This window comes from Lontra canadensis, unplaced genomic scaffold, assembly GCF_010015895.1.
Source record: "Lontra canadensis isolate GAN:19392208 unplaced genomic scaffold, GSC_riverotter_1.0 scaffold52, whole genome shotgun sequence".
Taxonomy (NCBI): domain Eukaryota; kingdom Metazoa; phylum Chordata; class Mammalia; order Carnivora; family Mustelidae; genus Lontra; species Lontra canadensis.
In genome coordinates this window covers 9,153,025-9,174,916 of record NW_022631046.1, presented here as the reverse complement: position 1 = coordinate 9,174,916, position 21,892 = coordinate 9,153,025, and the positions used below count along the sequence as shown (strand labels likewise).

At 40.0% G+C, this 21,892-nt stretch overlaps 1 protein-coding gene and 1 pseudogene across 1 annotated transcript in view; one reads left to right on the top strand and one right to left on the bottom strand.

Moving 5' to 3' along the window:
• Window positions 1-810: 810 nt before the first annotated feature.
• Window positions 811-1,828, bottom strand: LOC116877447 (annotated as a pseudogene).
• Window positions 1,829-4,782: 2,954 nt separating this feature from the next.
• CEP83 (centrosomal protein 83) overlaps window positions 4,783-21,892 on the top strand; it is a 140,843-nt gene continuing 123,733 nt past the window's right edge. Inside the window, exon 1 of the mRNA XM_032874230.1 lies at window positions 4,783-5,125. The gene's annotated coding sequence lies outside the window, so the exon portion shown is untranslated. The remainder of the gene's footprint in view (window positions 5,126-21,892) is intronic.

The following is a 21,892-nucleotide window of genomic DNA, read 5'->3' as shown; positions in this document are numbered from 1 at the left end:
ACCACAGCACTGAGGAATGTGGCCCACTGTTGTCAGAAAAGCTGGAAATCCAGATTTGTATATGAGCCCCTGATTCCCAAAGGTTGCAATTTATTCATGTTCTAGCAAAAACATTTTCAGGAATGATGTAAGTGGGTAAAAATAAGAGCCAGATCAGGTAGACTGTGGAGTGTGACTCCACAAACCCTGCATCCTGCTTGCATCCTATCTTAATTTCCACATCAAATCTGAGGTACATGAATCTGAACTTCTGGGGTCTTATCTCCTCACAGGACATTTTTGGGATTTTTTTTAGCCTAAAAGATAGTAATCTACATTTATTCTTGTTCTTCAGGATATTTTTTGTCTTTTTTTTTTTTTTTTAAGATTTATTTATTTGGAGAGAGACCCGGTGAGAGAGGGAACATAAGCAGGGGGAATGGGAGAGGGATAAGCAGGCTTCCCGCTGAGCAGAGATCCCCATGCAGGGCTTGATCCCAGGACCCTGGGATCATGACCTGAGCCAAAGGCAGATGCTTAACGACTGAGCCACCCAGGTGCCCTACTTTTTTGGTCTTAAGCTAAAAGGATACTTAACTTGGGGCAGTCCTTCTCTTATTAAAATATTCCAGTCACACATTATTAGAAAGGTAGCACCAAATCAAACTGACTGAGGGAGCCACCAACAATTAGGGGGTAGAGAATTCTGAAAAAACAAAAGTGATGACTGAGAAGCTGAGCGGTTTTCCTCCCGGGTCTTCGATGCCCACACTCAGCTCCTCCTCCCTCCTTGGGCAGCTGACAGGACCTGCCTCCCGGCCTTTTCGACCTTTAGCACTTGATGTCTTCGGTGACGGCAGAGAGCCCTGGGCCCTGGTACATTGTGTGCAGGGCTTCCTGGGCTCCAGGGGAGTTGGCCCTGTTCAGGTGCTCCTGGTATAGCTCCTGCATGTGGGCGCTGGTATAGGGGCTGCACGGCGAGGTCAGCGTTGATGCCTTCCATCTGCCACAGCAGCACCTTGTCTGCATGCCCATCCTTGGTCTAGGCTGGGCCTCTGTCATTTAAACATCCACTGGTCCAGGCAAGCACTTCCACCAAGTGGTATGGCAACTTGCCCTTCTCCAGCTCCAGAACTACATCCTGGATGTTTTGAAAGCAGTACCCAGCAGCAAAGCATAACAGAACCTCTCCATTCTTTTCAGCGGTGACCTCCTGGAAGTCTTTGCTCCTCTGGGTGCAGCAGGTGACCTCCCTCACATCCTCATGAAACAGCTGCTGGGCCGCAGGTCTGAAGCTGTGCACCAGATACCTGCTGGTCCCGGCTCCATCATGGTGTCAGTGCCTCGCCTTCTCCTTCAGGCCTCCAAACGGGATGTTCGTGGCAGTGTCATTTCACCAAGAGGGCACTTTGCTTCATTATCTGAACAATTTCACCTGAGATTAATACGCACTCAGTCAGTACCCCAGGAACCATGGGAAGCTATGGGAAAATCTTCTCGAAGGGCCTTCAGTTTATTATCATAACAGAGACCATAATAATGTGGAAAATCTTGTCTGAAGACAGGTTCTGCTGTCTGGTGAAGTAATCTTTCCCCAGAGAGCTCATGATCTGCTGGGGAGACTTGGTGGTATAGAGGTGGTGGTGGTGGGGTGACAGGGTGGCCCAGCACACGTTCCAAGTATGGGACCCAGCCCAGCCCAGGTGGAGGTGAGCTTGGGTAACACTGGCTTTTCCTCACTGTGCTGGTGGCGTTGAGGCACAGGTTCTTTCTGACTCTGCAGGAAGCTGAAATCCCCAGCTATCCTATCAAAGACAGTGCACACCCCTAGACTTTTGAGGAAGCCATAAAAAATAAAATAGGTGACAAATAATGTATCAGGGGAAAACAAATATATAACATATGGCAGAAAAAGATATATATTGTAGGAGCAAATAGTCTAGTGACAGAGGGAATTATAATTCAGTGTGACAAATATCATGAGAAGTACACAGAGAACAACACATAGGATGGATACAGTGGCCAATTTAGGAAGTAGGAATCATCACGTCCAAGTGATGAGTTACATTTGCCAACTTGAGGTAAATTAATATCATCAAATTTATGGATACTTAAAAAGCTGAGAATTTAGCTCTCAGATATAATTATTTCACATTGGTCATCTAACTCTGGGTGTCTACAATCAACTGGCTCCCCTTTCACTGGCTTTAACTAAAAATAAAAGTTTTTTTTTTTGTAAAAATGATACAGACATTATAAAAAAATTCAAACGAGATAAAAAAGATCCAAAAGACAAAATAAAAATCGCTTGCTTTTTGGCCAACATCTCTCCAGATCTTTTTGTACATTTATACACACATATATATTCATGTCAATAAGATGCTGATCCTGCTGATTTATAGTCTACTTTTATGGGAGGGCCTATATGCTATGAAAATATTTTCATGTAAATAAAGATTCATCATGTTATTAATAGCATAAGGGTATTCCATTGTGCACATGCACGGTAATTTAACTAGCATCCTAGTGATGGCACTTATATTGTTTCCAAAAACACTTATTACAAAAAAGGGAGTGAGGAACATCCATACAAATGTTTTCCTTAGAATGAATAGACTAGGAAATGAGATTTTGGGGCAAACGCTAATGAAATTTTGGTAATTAAGACTGTCCCAATTTCAACCTTAACACCAATAGTGCACAATAGTAGTTGTAACCCCATATCCCTATGTATGCGGAGGGACAAAAAGGATCTGTTTGGAATGTTGAACATCTTTTTCATTTAATTAGATGTTTGTTTTTCTTGGTTTAAATATGTCCTATTGATTTCCTTTGGTAATTTTTTTGTGGTGTTTTGAAAACTGATACTTTTTTAAAAATTAAAGATTGGAGACAGCACACATGCATTCCCGTGGGGGTGAGAGGTAGAGGGAAAAGGAGTGTTAAGCAGATTTTGCACTGAGCACAGAGCCCACTGAAGGGCTCAATTTCACAACCCTGAGATCACAACCTAAACTGAAACCAAGAGTGGTTTGGTTAAGTGGGATGCTTAACAGACTGCACCACCCAGGCACCCTTTAAAATTGATATTCTATGAGCTCTTTGTATATTAGGAGTATTTTTCCTTCTTTTTCCACATGATACAAATGTATTTTCCATTGGTTCATTATTTGTGTAAAGAAGATTACAACTTGTGTGTAGATTATCATCTTCATGTTATTTTTTCTGTTATGATTTCTGTTTTTTGTTTCATAGTTAGCAAAGGCTGTTCTGTTCTTCATCCAATTTTTTGTTATGATTTCTGTTTTTTGTTTCATAGTTAGCAAAGGCTTTTCTCACCTCAAGATTATACAAATACTCTCCTTGATCTTCTTGTAGTGTTTTTATGGCTTCATTCTTTACATTTCTTTAAATTTTTTATTTATCTGGTATTTACTTGAGAAAGGAGATAGAAAGCCTGTCTCCATCGGTTGCTATTTCTCAGATAATCTTTTCCCCACTTAGCAGTAATTTATAGCATATAGTTTACTGATGACCACCAAGAAGACTTCTGGAGTCCAGGTCTCCTGGCTTCAACATTTACCAGTAATGGCTCTGGGTAATGTTCTAAAGTCAGATAATTGCACCTGGCTTAGTGTTAACTAATATAACCTGAAAAAGGCCTCTTGTACTTGATACCTAAATGCTCAGCAAATGTGAGCTAGTATTATTAAACATTTGTACAAGGTACAGCAGTTTGTTTCTGGATTCTATGTTCTGTTCACTGATACTGTATCCCACATCTTCGTAATCCATGTGCTGACACTCCATTAGCCAGCGCATCCTCTCGTGGAATGGCTCCTCTTTCCCCATTTCAAAAAAAAAGATGGTCCAAAAAAAAAAAAAAAAAGGTCCTATCTCAGTTGCCTTTCCAATCATGGCTACAGCCTATGTAAAAATAAGCTGTGCTTTACAATGCAGGAGAACCGCCACCCCAAACCAGGACACTGAGCAAACGTGGGAAGGGAAGAGCGCCTGTTTCTTCCACTTCATATTCTTAGAGACTGAAACTACCTTATTTCAGCCTTTGGCATAGAGCCGACGCTCTCAAAAACTAGTACCTTCTCTTCCAACTTTAGTTTACAACCTCAAGATAAATAGTTCACAATGTTATCCCCAGTGGGCCGTGACTCCCGAGCAGGATGCGAGGGGCGGGGAAGAATTCACCCCGGGCCCTGGTCCTGACCCGGCCGGTTCCTCCAGGCAAGCTGAGCGGACTCGCCGCTCGGGAGCTCCTGCTCCCAGGCTGACGTGGCAGGCAGGCGACTCCAGGATCATTTAATGTGCACAATCGGGGACGCAGGCAGAGGCAGGACCTCCTCCGAGCCCTCAAAGAGTCAAGAGTGTGCGAAGAGCCTGCAGAGGGAAGCGCGAAAAGGGCGGACATCCCCTAGAAACCTAGCGCTGCGAGGAGGCGAGGAAGGCCGGCTCCTCGCTCAACCCCGCACTTCAGTCCCGCTGGTTGAAGCACGTGCCCGCTCTCGGCTGGAGGGATCTCTATGGCCCCCAGTGCCCCGTCGTAGCGCTGCCTCAACCCGGCGTTCCCGCCGTAGTCGGCCATCGCTCCCGCTCAAACTCGGCTCGTCTCCTCCCTCTAACGGCTGCGGACCAGGGCCGGCGTCCGTGGCGCCGGTGACGTCGGCGTAGGGGCGGGACTTCCTGGCTCACGCACTCCGCTGGGCTGGACGGGCGGCGGGTGGCGGGCTGAGGGTGGCGTGTCGGCCGGTCGGCAGCTACCGGGCTGCCTCGTTTCCCGGAGACAGCCCGTCCACCCGGGCGGAGCGAAGCTCTTCTCTCCACCGCCGCCCTTTCCGCCCTCGGAGCTCTCCCGGGAAACCTCACCTTTCCCTGGAGTCGGAGTCCGAGGGGCGCGCTCGGCCCTCCTTTCCCTGCTCGTCCTCTTCAGCCTGCGCCGCGAGCGGCTGCCCGCCTGGCCAGCACCCCGCGTGTGGAACTGCATCCCTCAGCCCCAATGCGGGGGCGAGGAGAGTCGAGCGGGTGCCGGTGGTTGGAGCTGTGCCGGCGTTCCCAGGTGGCGAGTGCGGCCACAGCACCGGGCGCTGTGAAGTTTTACGCGCGCAAGTCGCAGGGACTGTGTGTGAGTCTGGTACGTAACCTCTTTTTGTGGGGACGCTGTCTGGTCTGTAGTTTTTGGAATGCTCCCCTTTTCTTCATAACTTGGCTTTGAATGTTTTGTTGTTACTTTTCCTGTAAAGTAATTGGAGCGGGTGTTAGAAATGGAGGCTCTGAGACATGTTCTGTGGCGAGTTAAGTGCACGTGAAACTTCTTACGGAGGTTTCTTCTTCTTCTTCTAATTCTTCTTCTAATTCTTCTTCTTCTTCTAATTCTTCTTCTTTGTTTTTTAAGTTTATGTATGTATGTAAGTAATTTCTACACCCAGTGCGGGACTCGAACTCACCGCCGGGAGATTGAGAGTCGCGTGCTCTTGGAACTGAGCCAGCCAGGGGCCCCTTTTTGGTGTTTTTTTGATGCACTCTAGGGTGATGCTTGTGTAGCTAGTTTAAGTGGCTGAACGTGTGGTACCACCAGTTTAATTTGTGATGAAAAAACTATGCTACCGTTTTCCAAGACCCCGCAGACAACTTTAATTCCAGAGATAATGTCTAGACTGAGTAAATGAATGCCTGGCTTAAATGGACGTTTCGATAAATCCTTACCAGCTTTTGACCTTAATAAATGGGCACTTAGCTCTTAAAAATGCCCACTGCCAAGTATTTTTAAAGCCTTAAGTTACAGTTACATTAGTTGTCATTGTGAAGCTGTTTCAGTGAAATCTCAGAGATGTCTAGGGTGGCAAGAAACTTGTTCTTAATTTCTTATATATGTTACAGTTGATAGTGTTTAGACTATGAGCAGAGAATACTTGAGATCTAAAACTGAGTAGGTTGTTAAAGCAGTGCTTCTGTTACCAAGCAACGTCTCCGTAAACAAGTCCAATATTCAACTAGAATATAATTAAATGTAACTATCCTACAATTAACCGGATTCAGAATTCTGTAAATTCATGGGTTTAGCCTGTAGGTGATTTTAGTTCATACGCACCTTCTGTACTGAATTTTGATTTCAAATTCATTTTGTGTGGAATTACTAGAATGTTTTGAATATCCGGGTCATACCGGACTCCTCAGAGTGGCAAGTGGCTTTGAGTGACCCTTTGGTTATATAGGACAGTGTATGTCCGGTATTCTTTCTTTTGAATATTTTCTAACCAGATGAAGTGTGCACGCTATATTCAGGAATTTTTCAAATAGTAAGATAATACCAATTTAGGGCATAGTGTGTTGGGAGATTGAAACACAATCTACAAGTGGCTTTTAAGCCTTGGTCAAGCCAATAACGTTACTCTTTCTCCGCTCATTGAACCCTTATTGATACAGTTTGCATGACTGTATGGCAGTAGTTTTTGGAGCACTTTTTCATGATTTTTTTGAGTTCTATAAACTTTCAAGTATGTAAGAAAGGAAGTGAGAACATTTGAGACTCTATGAGACTGAATGACTTCTTTGAAATCAAACTATTGGTAATGGGAATTGGAACTTAAAGTTGCATGTCTTACTACATTGCAAAAATCTGTTGACTTCATTATAGTTTCCTCCCCCTTTTTCTTTTCCATATGCTGATGTTGAAGTAATGAAATATTCAAGAGTTGGGCAAGACAAGCTAAGAAGAAAAATCAAGAATGACTCATGTTGTATAATAAAATTCTTAGTAATCAGAAGTCAGTATTTTGTAACATGGAAGTTCTAATTCAAGAAGTTGAGAAGAGTGAAATCTTAATGGAAAGATTAGTTAATTGTCAGAATTCTGTGTGTGTTTTCTAGGTACTATCTCTGTCTAAAGTAATTGAATTTTATTTTAATTTTGTCATACATAATGTATTAAGTTCAGTGATTTTGTCAAATTGTCTAATCTGTGTGTACTTTTAGGGCATGTGTGATGTACATTTGTAAAAAATTTCCTGAAGTACTTTTTTCTACCAACTAAAGTTCATATTTCTTAATCTGAACTCTTCAAAATTTCCTCTCAGTCTGCCATTTCATGTTCATGTTCTTCATAGAAAAACTGTGTCCGGAATGATTTCCTCACTATCCTCTAAAACTCCTATGTGCTTTCTCCCTTTCTTCCAAGCCTTTTTGTCATTCTGCCTACTGTCCTGATTTCTTCCCTTCTTTCCTAAAATCTGAATTTTTCTTTTTCTATGAAGTTCAACTCCACTGTAATCTCTGCCGGGGAGGAAAAGTTCCCTACTCTTAGAGTCTCTAGCTGGCCTAAGAGTTAAATTGACATAAAACAGATTAACAGAGGAAAGCATACAAGTTTAAAAAAATTTTTTACGTGTACTTGGGGGCCTTCACAGGAGAAGGAAGACTTGAAGCAACCAGAGCAGAAAGCTTTTTTTTTTTTTTCTTAAAGATTTTATTTATTTATTTGACTGAGAGAGAGAACACAAGTAGGCGGGGGTGGGGGGTGAGGGGTGGGGGGCGGGGGTAGGCTCCCTGCTGAGCAGAGAGCCTGATGCAGGGCTCGATCCCAGGACCCTGAGATCATGACCTGAGCTGAAGGCAGAGGCTTAACCCACTGAGCCACCTAGATGCCCTGAGCAGAAAGCTTTTATATATCTTTTAGATAAAGAAACAATAAATTTGTGTAAAAAAGACAAAGGGTTTTGTGTGGAGTCATGAATTGTGGGGAAGTGACTAGGCAGCTAAAGATTAGTTTAATAAGGCTTGTTTATACATATTTCTTGGGTTTGATTCCTTATCTCTGGTGATAAGAATGTCTTCTTCACTTCTGGTACAGAGTTTTTTTCTTCTGGGATTTTTATTTTCTATTTTCAGGAAGAAAAAGGGTCAGAGTGCCCCTCTTGCATCTGCTGTTTGTTAAGTTTTTTTTAACTCAAAATAATACACCAAAGTGGCATATTTTAGGGTAACACGTTCTGAACTCTTTCTTCTCTGAAATTCTATAGGATGTTTTTATTAGCCATTCTAATCTGATACTTTATATTGCATTTTATCATTTTGGTATATGCCTCACCTTCCTAATTAGATTGTAAGCTCCTTAAGGGCAGGATACCAGATCTCACTGAGGTGTATCCTTAGTATCTTCCAAATAGAAGTTGCTGAATAAATGTTTCTTAGAGATGAGGAATGTGCATTTGTACTCCCCCCCCGCCCACCCCACATAGTGTAGTAGAAGTAAAAGACCATCTTTGAGAGAGTAGCTGAGAGAGGAAGGGCAACTGTAAACCACAAGAAAGGGAATTAAAGAGCGTGAATTCATGGGAATTGGAAGGAAAGATTCTATTCCTAGGAAGTGTGATATTTGAGAATTTCCCATGACAATATCAGCAGTAAGAACTCCCTCAGGAATGCTGGCACTACTCTCAAGTGGGCTTGGGGAGTTTGGTCAGTTTCCTGGTTCTTCCTTGTAGAATCTTGATTTTAAAAACATTTCCCCAACTCTCTCCTCCCTCTACCTCCCTTATATAATCCCTTTCTCCCTATCTCTCCATTTTACCCTATTCCATTTTACTTTTTTCCTGGTCAAGTCTTATTTATGAATTATGTCAGTACTTTTATTTGGCCCTCATAAAGTAACAGTTATCTTAATTTTTATGTTTTTCCATTGAGGCTGCCTCTGTGGGTCATGGAGAGATCACAGGCTGTATAGTCTAGCTAGTCCAGCTTTTTTTTTTAAGTTTAACTGAGATGTAATCTCAGTAAAGAAATTAAGAAAGCAGGATGTGCTCAGTTACTTGTTTTCTGTATATTATAACTTTAAATTTCTTTTGCATTAAGATTCATAGAGATGGGAGGAACCTAAACCTATCCATTTCATTTTGGAATGTGCCTGTCACTCCCGAAATATGTCTTTAAATAAATTCTGGGTAATTTTTGTAGTCTTGCTGTAAATCCTATGTCTGATGCTTATGACAGGAATTGTTTCATTTAAAGGTATAAAAAAGTAGAGTCTCAGTATTTTTACAAATCCTGGTTTGAGTCATTTGTTTTTTAGTAAGCTTGCTATCCTAGCTTCTGAGTTGTTGCCCAGTAACACAATTGCAGGATAACATAGCAACCACTGAAAACGTTAGCAATGGACTATAGGGATTTTCCTGCTAAGTTGAAGTGCTTATCTTTAGCATTCACGTTCAATATGTTTTTCATCTCTGAATCACATCTGGGTTTAAGGTTTTGGTTCACACTGATTTATTGTTAAACTTAAAGAGCATACAATATAATTAGATATTTTTGGAGTGCTGACAAATTGTAACTTGCACATTATTTTTCACGTACAGATGTGTGATATATATTGAATTATATATGAAGGATATGTGAAAAGACTGGTTAAATTAAAGACTAGTCTATATTGAACAGAACAACTATTAAGTAATAATTAATATCTGAGTTACCTACAGCCGACAAAGCCAGCAAAAGCTGGGGTGGATGCATTTGAAATGGTTCTTCTCCAAATAATATTTTTATGTTACTTTTGGAGGTTAATGGGAAGCTTAGATCAGTAAGCATGAACTAAAAGGCATTATGATTTTGGGGGAAGATTCAGGAGATGAAGACTTGACTGAGTTAGTCACTTAACCTTTTTTTGGCCTGTTTTCTCTTTAGAAAAAATAAATTACTGAAAGTTTTTTTCAGAGGTAGTGTGTTTACAATTTATTTTTCATTAATTTTTTAAAGGTTTATTTTGGAGAGTGCACGTGCATGTGTACTTGGGGGAGAGGTGGCAGAGGGTGAGGGAAAGAGAGCCTTAAGTAGACTCCGTGCTGAGTGCAGAGTCCAACATGGGGCTCAGTCTCATGACCCTGAGATCACAACCTGAGCCAAAACCAAGAGTCAGACACTTGACCAAATGAGCTACCCAAGTGCCCTGTATGTTTACAATTTAAAGCACATTTAATTTCTTCTGTTTATTGGTTTAGTCAGTATTTGAGTGCCTGTCATGGGTCTTGCACTATACCAGGTACTGGGAAGATTGTTAATAAGACATAGTGCCAAGTCTCAAGCAGTGCCTGGTGGGAGAAAATGAATGGTTATTTAAAATTTATATGTAGTTATTTGTAATATAAATCGGAGGTGCTATAAAGATAAATGAGAGTGTAATTGGTGGCATGTCGGAAGGACACCTGACCTAGAACTGCAGAGAGAATACATTATAATTAAGGAAATGTCAGATTAGAATTATGTAAGTGTAATCTGAGTGTATACAGAGAAGTATTAAACCTAGCCAGGAGGGAGTTAACGAATCAAGTAAAACTGGGGAGAAGTTTCAGAGAGTCAGAAGTCATCAGCAATACTGGTAATTCAGATCCTGGGTGTAGATGGGATTGCTAAGGAGAGTGTGTGGAATCAGAAGAGGGCTGGTGAACATCACATGTAATGGGTAGGTGGAGAGAGAGAGTATGGAGGAAAACCAGGAAAGGGTAGAATCCTGGAAGCCAAGAGAGGAATGCTTATCACCTTTAGTTTTTTGATTAAATGAAAATTGTTGGTCAAGAAACATTGTGTAGCACTATAAATGTAAACCCATCTATACAAAGATACTCTCTACAGAGATCTGAACTTGAAGATGGTGATAGGTCAAGTCTTTGGTTAGCATCATAATATAGAGAAAGAATCTATGGTTGACCTTTGAACAATATGGGGGATGGAGGCTCCCAAAACTCTACTTGTGATTTTAATTTGCATTTCCCTAAGTATAAATGATGTTGCATTTTCTGTGCTTATTATTAGCCTTTTATAAGTCATATTTGGTAGAATTCTATTCAAATCTTTTGCCCATTTTTAACCTGCGTTTTTTTGTTTTATTATTGAGTTGTTAAAGATCTTTATATATTCTGTGTTAAAGTCTTTTATTAGAGATATATTTGCAAAGATTTTCTCCTGGTCTGTGGCTTACTTTTTCTTATACTTGTGTCTTTGAAGTACGGAGGTTTTTGATGAAGTATAGTTTATAAGTTTTTCCTTTTTGAGCTTAGGATCTTGATGATGTGTTTAAAGAACTTTTTGCCTGATCCAAGATCACAAAGATTTTCTCCTTTGTTTACTTTTAGCTCCTTCATTTAGATCTAGGATCCATATTGAATTAACATTTGTGTATGGTCTAAGTTTTAAATATTTTTTTTTTAAGATTTTATGTATTTGAGAGGGAGAACAAGTGTGCGTGTATTCATGCGCACAAGTGGGGGAAGGAGCAGAGGAAGAAGAAGCAGATTCCTCACTGAGCAGGGGGCCCTACCTGGGGCTCAATCCCAGGACCCCGGGATCATGACCTGAGCTGAAGGCAGATGCTTAACTGATTGAGTCACCCAGGCACCCTAAAGTTTAAATTTTTTTTTTTTATGCCAACTGGACATCAAATTGCCCTACCATTATTAAAAAGGCTGTTCTTTTCCCCTTGAATTATATTGGCATCTCTATTAAAAAAATCAGTTGCTTATATCATAAGGGTTTATTTATAGTCTCAATCCTGTTCTATTCATCTAGATTCCTATCTTTACTCCAGTACCACACTGCCTTGATAACTGTAGTGTTAATAGTAAGTTTCAAAATGGGTAGTTTAGGGTGTCTGGCTGGCTCAGTGGAACATGCGACTCTTGATCTTGGGGTTGTGAGTTTGAGCCCCACATTTACTTAAGAAAAATAAATACAAATAAAAATTCAAAGAAAAAAACCCAAAATAGGTAGTGTAAATCTTTCCAACTTTTTCAAAAGTAATTCCAGATTCTTTCCGTTTACATACAGAATTTAGGACCCACTTGTCAGTTTCTACAAAAAACATTTGTTGTGATTTGATAAGATTTGCACTGAATCCATAGATCAGTGTGGGAAAAATAGCTAACTTAAGAGTCTTCCAATTCATGAATATGTGATGTCTCTCTATTTAGGTTTTTAATTTCTCTCAATTTTTTTTAGTTTGCAATATATAATTCTTGCACTTTCATTGAATTTCATTGAATTTATTCTGAAGTATTTGGACGCAGAGGGAGAGGGAGAAGCAGTTTCTCCACTGAGCAGGGAGGCCGGTGCAGGGCTTGATCCAGGACTCTGGGATCATGAAGTGAGCTGAAGGCAGATGCTTAACTGACTGAGCCGCCCTGGTGCCCCTACTTTATGTCGTTCTTGATGTCTGCTGGTTTTATTTATTTTTTTAAACCTGGCTTCCTGTGTCTGCATACCTTAGTGTTCAAGGATTGGTCAGAAGTTGTGTTCAGACAGTTTGACTATTACAGCGAATGCTTAATACTAATATGGCTAGTACTGCTGACGGATCTAAATGAGGGTAACGGAGTGCATTCAGACACCAATCATTTTCAGGTTTGCCCTGGCTTTTACTTTGCACCAGCCTCTCTTGCCATATGTATAGCTTTGTTGGCCAAGGATGTGTGAGTGGCATGGACCTGCTTCAGTCTCCAGTACACAGTCTTAATGTAACCTGCACTGGTTAATATTTTATTGAGTCTCCCATGCCCCCCGCCCCCCAGCTGTCTCAACCTCCAGAATTCCTGTAAAATCCCCAGCTAGCCTGCTAGTTTGTTGCTTGCCACATAGAGTCCTACAGCCTCAGGCTAAAGGTGCCACTGGCTCTCACAGTTAGGTGACCACAGAAATCTCCACTTAAACTCATGGTGCATCAGATCAATAGCTTACCCTTCAGTAGTGGTGAACCTGCTCTTCCCAGTTTGCCTTACACTCGTAAAACTCCTACATTGACAGAGGTGGGGGAGGATGGGAGTAGCCAAAGGTAAGACTGCTGTAGACTCACGTCCTACCCAGTTGTTTCATGAGTAAACACTTTTCAGTTTGTTGAATGCCTTTGATTGAATTCCACATCACTGAAATGGTTGTTGTTTGACTCTTTTGTGAAGAGGATTTATCAACCTGCTCATTTCTCTCATGCTGGAAGCAGGAGGTCTGTTTTTAAGATTTATTTATTCTAGAGAAAGAGGAGAAGGAGGGAGAGTGTGAGTAAATGTGAGTGGGGGACGGGCAGAGGGAACCGGGAGAGAGAGAATCTCAAGCTGCCTGCCTGCTGAGCACAGAGCCCAACTCCAGGGTGAGCTTTTGACCCCGAGATCATAACCTGAGCCAAAACCACAGGTGGGACACTTAACTGACTGGAGGTCAGTTTTCATGATTCTGTATGGAACTTTTCTCTCTGGAGGATGAAACTTGACCTATACTGCCTTTTTTTTTTTTTTTTTTTTTTTTTTTTTTTTTTTGTGAGAGAAGGGGGATGGGTGGGGGGGAGGGGCTAAGGGAGAGGGAGAAACAGACTCCCTGCTGAGCAGGAAGCCCGCTTGTGGGACTTAATCCTAGGACCTGGAGATCAGGACCCAAGCCAAAGGCAGACACTCAGCTGACTCAGCCATCCTGGCACCCTGACCCATACTTCCTTTATATCACTCATTAATCCTTTGCACAATTATAGGCATTTATTAGTTACTCCAAATGTACTTGTTGAGTTAAATTCCATGATTTTCCTTAGGCATCAAATCATAAAGCTTTTGGGGTTGTGGAATCCCAAGACCTGTGCAATTTCTTGCTTTTACTGTCCTTTTCTTAAATGGAAGAAACTGCTTAATATTCATTCAACATGTGTTTATTGACTACCTGACATGTACCAGCTATTATGTAAGGTTTGGGGGTATTAAGATGACTAAGACGTAATCTTTGCTCTTAAGGAGGGTTAGCCTAGTGTAGGAGATCGGAATACAAATGGCTGATTAGAATATAGTGAAATAAATAAATTGATACGGATAAATACATGGCATTATGGAAGACCTCACAATGACTGTTAACTCGGAATGGATTAGAAGAAAATAAGGGAAACATCTAGAAAAGACTTTCAGGAGGAAGTAGTGACTGAGTTGAATATTAAAAATGAGTGAAAGGTGAGATTAGGAGATTGCATTCTAGGCAGAGGGATCAATATGAGGTGAGCAAATGTGAGTTCAGTGACCTACAAGCAGTTTAGTTTTATTAGGGTGTAAGTATATAGCATAGAGTTGTGAGAGATGAGAATGGAAGGGTAAAGAGGGCTTAGATTGTGAAAGCTTTTGTATACTATGTTAATAAGCTTGAAATAATCATTATTGATGAATTTTGCAAAACTGTTGAGTGGGATATACTTTAGGATTCTGCCAAATTTTGTTTTGAATGTTGTTTACCTATATCTTCAACTATTTTAAGTAACAATAAAAGATAAATATATCCAAATGGGCTGTAAACTATATTTAAAAACATTAGAGACCTCCAGCATATTAGCTAAAATGGAAATAAAGATCTGACATATATCTTTAATATAAAATATTCTGAATTAAAATTTTTATTTTTAATATGCATGAATAAAATGACAGTCTTTTAAATATCGCAGTTCTATAAGATTTAATTTTGAAAAAGATCATTTGCTAAAATTGTTTGAATACTGCTGTTTTATTTTTTCAAGATTTTTTTCTTTTATTTATTTGTCAGACACACACACACACATACACACACACACATACACGCACACAGAGTGGAAGGAGAAGCAGGCTCCCTGCTGAGCAAGGAGCCCAATGCTGGACTCTATCCCAGGAGCCTGGGATCATGACTTGAGCAGAAGGCAGATGCTTAAATAACTGAATAGTGCCATTTTAGATAAAACTGGATTACATTGATAAGGCCTTTAAGTGATGTCATAGATGGTAATTCTGTAGAGTATGGATTTGGGGCCAACAACAACCAGTTGTTTTTGTTGAATATGTTTTTGAGTATTGCATAAACTTGTGTGAAAAGGAATGGAATTTGAGGACTTCTGGGTTATTTCTTGAAGTGGAGGCTTTAACTTCAGTCTTTTTTTTTTTTTTTAAGATTTTCTTTATTTGACAGAGAGAGATCACAAGTAGGCAGAGAGGCAAGCAGAGAGAGAGGAGGAAGCAGGCTCCCTGCCGAGCAGAGAGCCCGAAATGGGACTCGATCCCAGAACCCTGAGATCATGACCTGAGCTGAAGGCAGAGGCTTAACCCACTGAGCCACCCAGGCGCCCCCAGTCTTAACTTCAGTCTCATTTTCTTTTGTATTTGGTCACTGTTTTCTGATGTGCAAAGGACAGAAGGAACCCTTTTACCTTCTCCTTTGGTCTTCAGGTGGGCTTGATATTTTTCCTGTGGTTTTAAATATAGTTTATGTTTGTTGTAAAATAAGAAATGTGTAGGAAATGTACAAATGATAAAATCACACCTGTCTTCCATATATAATATTTTAGTGCTTATCTTTTTTTTTTTCTATGCATATATAGGCATTTAAATAGGCTTTTTACAAAATAAGGATTATATAATGGAGTATTTTGTAGTCTGTGTTTGTTTTAGTAGGCTTCATGCCCAGCATAGAACCCAGCATGGGGCTTGAACTCATGACCCTGAGATCCAAGATGTGAGCTGAAGTCAAGAGTCAGACCCTTAACTGACTGAACCACTTAGGCACCCCTGCATTTTCTACTTCTGTAACAAACATTTCCTGATGTTATTAAGTACCCTTACATAACTTTTTTTTTTTTTTTTTTAAAGAAAAACTTTACTGTGACATTGGGACCTAAAATTCACTTTTAGGAAAGTTTTTTTTTCCTGTAATTTACAATGTTTATTTTTAAAAACAGCTTTATTGAATATAAATATAATAAATAACAAATTGTACATTTTTAAAATTAAGTTTTGATGTATGTATACACTGTGAGACTATCACCATAGTCAAGATATTAAATATATCCATCACCTGCAAAAGTTTTCTTATGCCCCTTTGTGATCATTCCCTTTTGCTCCTACCCTCTCCAGCTGCTTACTGTCTTCCATTTCCAGGCAACCATTCATCTCATTTCTGGCATTTTGACTGCTTTGCATTTTGTATAGGTAAAATCATATAACAGGTACTCTTTTTGTTTAGATTTTCTTCACTTGGCATAATTATTTTGAGATTCATTTATGGTGAGAAATTCACGTTTATTCAATAGTGTTCCATTTTATGGATATACCTCAATTTGTTTATATATTCACTTTTTTCTTTTTTCAGTGTTTAAACATTTTTAATTAAAATTCAATTAATTAACATTTAATGTATTAATTGGTTTCAGAGGTACAGTTCTGTGATTCATCAGTTTTATATAATAAACAGTGCTCATTATATCCATACCCTCCTTAATGTCCATCACCCAGTTCCCCCATCCCTCCACCCACCCTCCCCTCCAGCAACCCTCAGTTTGTTTCCTATGATCAAGAATCTTATATGGTTTGTCTCCCTCTCCGGTTTCATGTTGTTTTATTTTTTTCCTCTCTTCTCTTATGCTCCTCTGTTTTGTTTTTTTAAATTCCACATATGAGTGAGATCGTAGTATAATTGTCTTTCTCTGACTGACTTATTTCACTTAGCATAATACTCTTTAATTTCATCCACGTCATTGCAAATGGCAAGTTTTCATTTTTGCTGACTGATATCCCATTGTGTGTGTGTGTGTGTGTGTGTACCACATCTTCTTTATCCATTCATCTGTTGATGAACATTTTGGCTCTTTGCATAGTTTGGCTCTTGTGGACATTGCTGCTATAAACATTGGGTGCACATGCCCCTTCAGATAACTACATTTGTATCTTTCGGGTAAATACCCAGTAGGACAGTTGCTGGGTCATAGGATAGCTCTATTTCCAACTTTTTGAGGAACCTCCATACTGTTTTCCAGAGTGGCTATACCAGCTTGCATTCTCCCCAGTAGTGTAGGAGGGTTCCCCTTTCTCTGCATCCTTGCCAGCAACTGTCATCTTTTCACTTGTTAATTTTTGCCATTCTGACCAGTGTGAGGTAGTTTCTCATTGTGGTTTTGATTTGTATTTCCCTGATGCGGAGTGATGTGGAGTATTTTTCCATGTGTCTTGGCTGTTTATATGTCTTCTACGGAGAAATGTCTGTTCGTGTCTTCTGCGCATTTCTTGACTGGATTATTTGTACTTTGGGTGTTGAGTTTGATAAGTTCTTTAATGATTTTGATTACTAGCCCTTTATCTGATCTGTCATTTGCAAATATATTCTCCCATTCTTTCAGTTGTCTTTTGGTTTTGTTGTCTGTTTCCTTTGCTGTGCAAAAGCTTTTTATCTTGATAAAGTCCCAATAGTTGATATTTGCCTTTGTTTCCCTTGCCTTGGAGACATGTCCAGCAAGAAGTTGCTGCAGCCAAGGTCGAAGAGTTTGCTGCCTATGTTCTCTAGGATTTTGATGGTTTCTGTCTCACATTTAGGTCTTTCGTCCATTTTGAATCTATTTTTGTGTATGGTGAAAGGAAATGGTCCAGTTTCATTTTTCTGCATGTGGCTGTCCCATTTTCCCAACACCATTTGTTGAAGAGACTGTCTTTTTTCCATTGGACATTCTTTCCTACTTTGTCGAAGATTAGTTGCCCATGGAGTGGAGGGTCCATTTCTGGGTTCTCTATTCTGTTCCGTTGATCTGTGTGTCTGTTTTTGTGCCAGTACCATACTGTCTTGATCTTGATGATGACAGCTTTGTAGTAGAGCTTGAAGTCTGGCATTGTGATGCCACCAGTTTTGGTTTTCTTTTTCAGCATCCCTCTGGCTATTTGGGATCTTCTCTGGTTCCATACAAATTTTAGCATTATTTGTTCCAACTCTGTGAAAAAAGTTGATGGTATTTTGATAGGGGTTGCATTGAATATATAGATTGCTCTAGATAGCATAGACATTTTAGCAGTGTTTGTTCTGTTCATTTAACAGTATGTGTTCCAGGAGCATATAAGGTTTTTCCATTTCTTTGTATTTTCCTCAGTTTCTTTCATGAGTGTTCTGTAGTTTTCTGAATACAGATCCTTTGCCTCTTTGGTTAAGTTTATTCTTAGGTATCTTATGGGTTTTGGTGCAATTGTAAATGGTATAGACTCCTTAACTTCTCTCTCTTCTGTCTCATTGTTAGTAACAGCTACTGATTTCTGTGCATTGATTTTATATTCTGCCACTTTGCTGAATTACTGTATGAGTTCTAGCAATTTTGGGGTGGAGTCTTTTGGGTTTTCACATAGAGTATCATGTTATCTGCAAAGAGTGAGCCTTTGACTTCTTCTTTGCCAATTTAGATGCCTTTTATCTCTTTTTGTTGTCTGATTGCTGAGGCTATGGTTCCTAGTACTGTCTTGAACAGCAGTGGTGAGAGTGGACATCCCTGCTGTGTTCCTGACTGTAGGGGAAAAGCTCTCAGTTTTTCCCCATTGAGAATGATACTCACTGTGGGTTTTTCATATATGGCTTTATGATACTGAGGTATGTTTCCTCTGTCCCTACATTGTGAAGAATTTTAATCAATAAAGGATGCTGTACTTTGTCAAATGTTTTTTCTGCACCTGTTGAGGGGATCATATAGTTCTTGTCCTTTGATTTATGCAGTGTATCACATTGATTGATTTACAGATGTTGAGCCAACCCTTGTGGCCCAGAAATAAATCCCACTTGGTTTTGGTGAATGATCCTTTTAATGTACTCTTGGATCCTATTGGCTACTATTTTGATGAGAATTTTTGCATCCATGTTCATCAGGGATATTGGTTTGTAATTCTCCTTTTTGTGGGATCTTTGTCTGGTTTTGGGATCAAGGTAATGCTGGCTTCATATAAAGAGTTTGGAAGTTTTCCTTCCATTTCTGTTTTTTGAAACAGCTTCAGAAGAATAGATATTCTTCTTTAAAAGTTTGATAGAGGGGCGCCTGGGTGGCTCAGTAGGTTAAAGCCTCTGCCTTCGGCTCAGGTCATGGTCTCAGGGTCCTGGGATCGAGCCCCACATTGGGTTCTCTGCTCGGTGGAGAGCCGGCTTCTCCCTCTCTCTCTGCCTATCTCTCTGCCTACTTGTGACCTTGTGTCTGTCAAATAAAATAAATAAATAAAATCTTTAAAAAAATAAATTAATTAAAAAAATAGTTTGGTAGAATTCCTCTGGGAAGCCATCTGGGCCTGGGCTCTTGTTTGTTGGGAGATTTTTGGTTTCTGCTTCAATTTCATTGCTGGTTTTGGGTCTCTGAAGTTTTCTGTTTCTTCCTGGTTCAGTTTTGGTATTTTTTATGTTTCTAGGAGTGTATCCATTTCTCCCAGATTGCTTAATTTGTTGGCAAATAGTCGCTCATAATATATTCTTATAGTTGTTTGGATTTCTTCAGCATTAGTTGGGATCTCTCCTCTTTCATTCATGATTTTATTTGTTTGGGTCCTTTCTCTTTTCTTTTTGGTAAGTCTGGCCAGGGTTTTATTGGTCTTATTAACCCTTTCAAAGAACCAGTTCCTAGTTTCATTGATCTGGTTTATGTTCCTTTCTGGTCTATGTTACTTATGGGCTCTCTCTTTGCATAGAGGATCCCTTTTAATATTTCTTGTAGGGCTATTTTGGTGATCACAAATTCTTTAAGTTTGTGTTTGTCCTGCAAGCTTTTTATCACTCCTATTTTGAATGACATCCTAGCTGTATATAGTATTCTTGACTGCATATTTTTCCCATTTAGCGCACTGAATATATTATGCCATTCCTCTTTGGCCTGCCAGGTCTCTGTGGATTGGTCTTCTGCCAGTCTAATGTTTCTCTCCTTGTAGGTTACCGACATCTTGTCCCTAGCTGCTTTCAGGATTTTCTCTTTGTCTCTGAGATTTGTAAGTTTCACTATTATATGTTGGGGTGTTGACCTGTTTTTATTGATTTTTGAGGAGGATTCTGTGTGCCTCCTGGACTTTGATGCCTGTTCCCTTCTCCAGATTAGGGAAGTTCTCCCCTATAATTTGCTCCAATATATTTTCTGCCCCCCTCTCTTTCCTTTTCTTCTGGGATCCCAATTATTCTAACATTGTTTAATTTTATGGTATTACTTATCTCTCGAGTTCTTCCCTTGTGATCCAGTAGTTGTTTATCTTTCTTTTTCTCTGCTTCTTTATTCTCCATCATTTGGTCTTCTGTATCACTAATTCTCTCTTCTGCCTCATTTATTCTAGCAGTTAGAGCCTCCATTTATTATTGCAGCTCATTAGTACCCTTTTTTTAATTTCGACTTTGTTAGATTTTAGTTCTTTTATTTCTCCAGAAAGGGATTCTCTAGTGTCTTATATGCTCTTTTCAAGCCCAGTTAGTTTCTTTATAATCATTATTCTTTTTTTTAAATTTTATTTATTTATTTGATAGAGAGGGAGGGAGCACAAGTAGACAGAGCAGCAGGCAGAAGGAGAAGCAGGTTCCCCTCTGAGCAGAGAGCCCAATGTGGAGCTCAATCCCAGGACCCTGGGATCATGACCTGAGCTGAGGGCAGACGCCCAACTGACTGAGCCATCCACATGCCCATATAATCATTATTCTGAACTCTAGTTCCAACATTTTATATAACGTCCATACTGAGTAGGTCTCTGATAGTCAGTATTACCTCTTGTTCTCTTTCTTTTTTATTTTTTAATTTATTTACTTGACAGAGAGAGCACAAGCAGGGGGAGCTGCAGGCAGAGGGAGAGGGTGAGGAAGAAGCAGTCTCCCCGTCAGGCAAGGAGCCTGACACAGGGCTTGATCCCAGGATCCTGGGATCATGACCTGAGCCGAAGGCAGATACTTAACTTAATGAGCTATCCAGGCACCCTTTTGTTTCCTTTTTTGAGGTGAGTTTTTCTCTCTTGTTATTCTGTCCAGAGAAGAATAGATGAACGAGAGGACAGAATACTAAAATGGCAACAACTAACCCAGGGAAATATGTTCTCAACAAATCAGATGAGACCCAAAACTAGGGGGTGAGGGGGCTGGGGAAGAGATTATAATCAGAAAGATGAGCATAATAGAGCAGTACACTGGATTCTGTGTGTATTTTGGTCTCTTTTTTTAGGAAACTAGATCTCATAATTTTAAAGAAAAACTTACATATGTACAAAAATAAAATTTAAATATAATGAAGGATAGACTGTAACTGTAAAAATGGAAATTAAAAGACAAGAAAGAGCAATAAAGGAAAAAAAACAACAAAAGCAAAGGAAGGGATATAAACAGGTGAACAGAACAGAGCAATACACTATCTCACGAGTGTTATATGGTCAGTTTGCTAGAAGAAACTACATCTCAAAATAGTAAGGAAAGAAAAACATAAATACAAAAGTTAAATACATTGGAATGATAGAATGTTAAGATGAAAATTTAAAAAGACTTTAACAAAACAAAACAAAAAAGGAAAAAAGGGAGAAGAGAAGGGGAAAAAAAAAATAAAAACAGCAACAACAAAAAAGTGAATATGATCAGACAGGAGAATAGACCAGAGCCATACACTAGATTTTGGTTGTATTTTGTTGCGGAACCTGGACTGGATCCTCGCAGAAGAACCAAGTGGCACTTGGAGACCTTGGAGGATTGGAGGTTTGTTTAACACCGGCAGGCTCAGAGGAGAATGATCTCCAAAGGTTTGAGCCCCGAGCACAGACAAAGGGGTAATTTATGCCCTTCCATTTCCGCATACTTGGTACTTTTGGCATGTGTGGGACTAGGTTAGGGAGAAGAACCCAGAAGAACCCTGGGGCAGGGGGTAGGACTCCCTTGCTGACTCAGTCGGCCATTTTAGAACACACATTTTCCCTTATCATTCCCCCCTTTGATGACCCTTTAAACACCTAGTTTACAGGTTATCATTATCATCTACTATGGACTGATAGCCCTGTGAGGTTAATATCTGGGCAGTGGCTTGCCTGGTAAGTGTTTTCTATGGACTTAAAGTCCTGATTCCTGAGGGATATTGTGCTGATGATAGGTAGGGACCATGGTGAACCGATGTCCATCAGTCAGTGAGGTCTTGCTGAAGGTG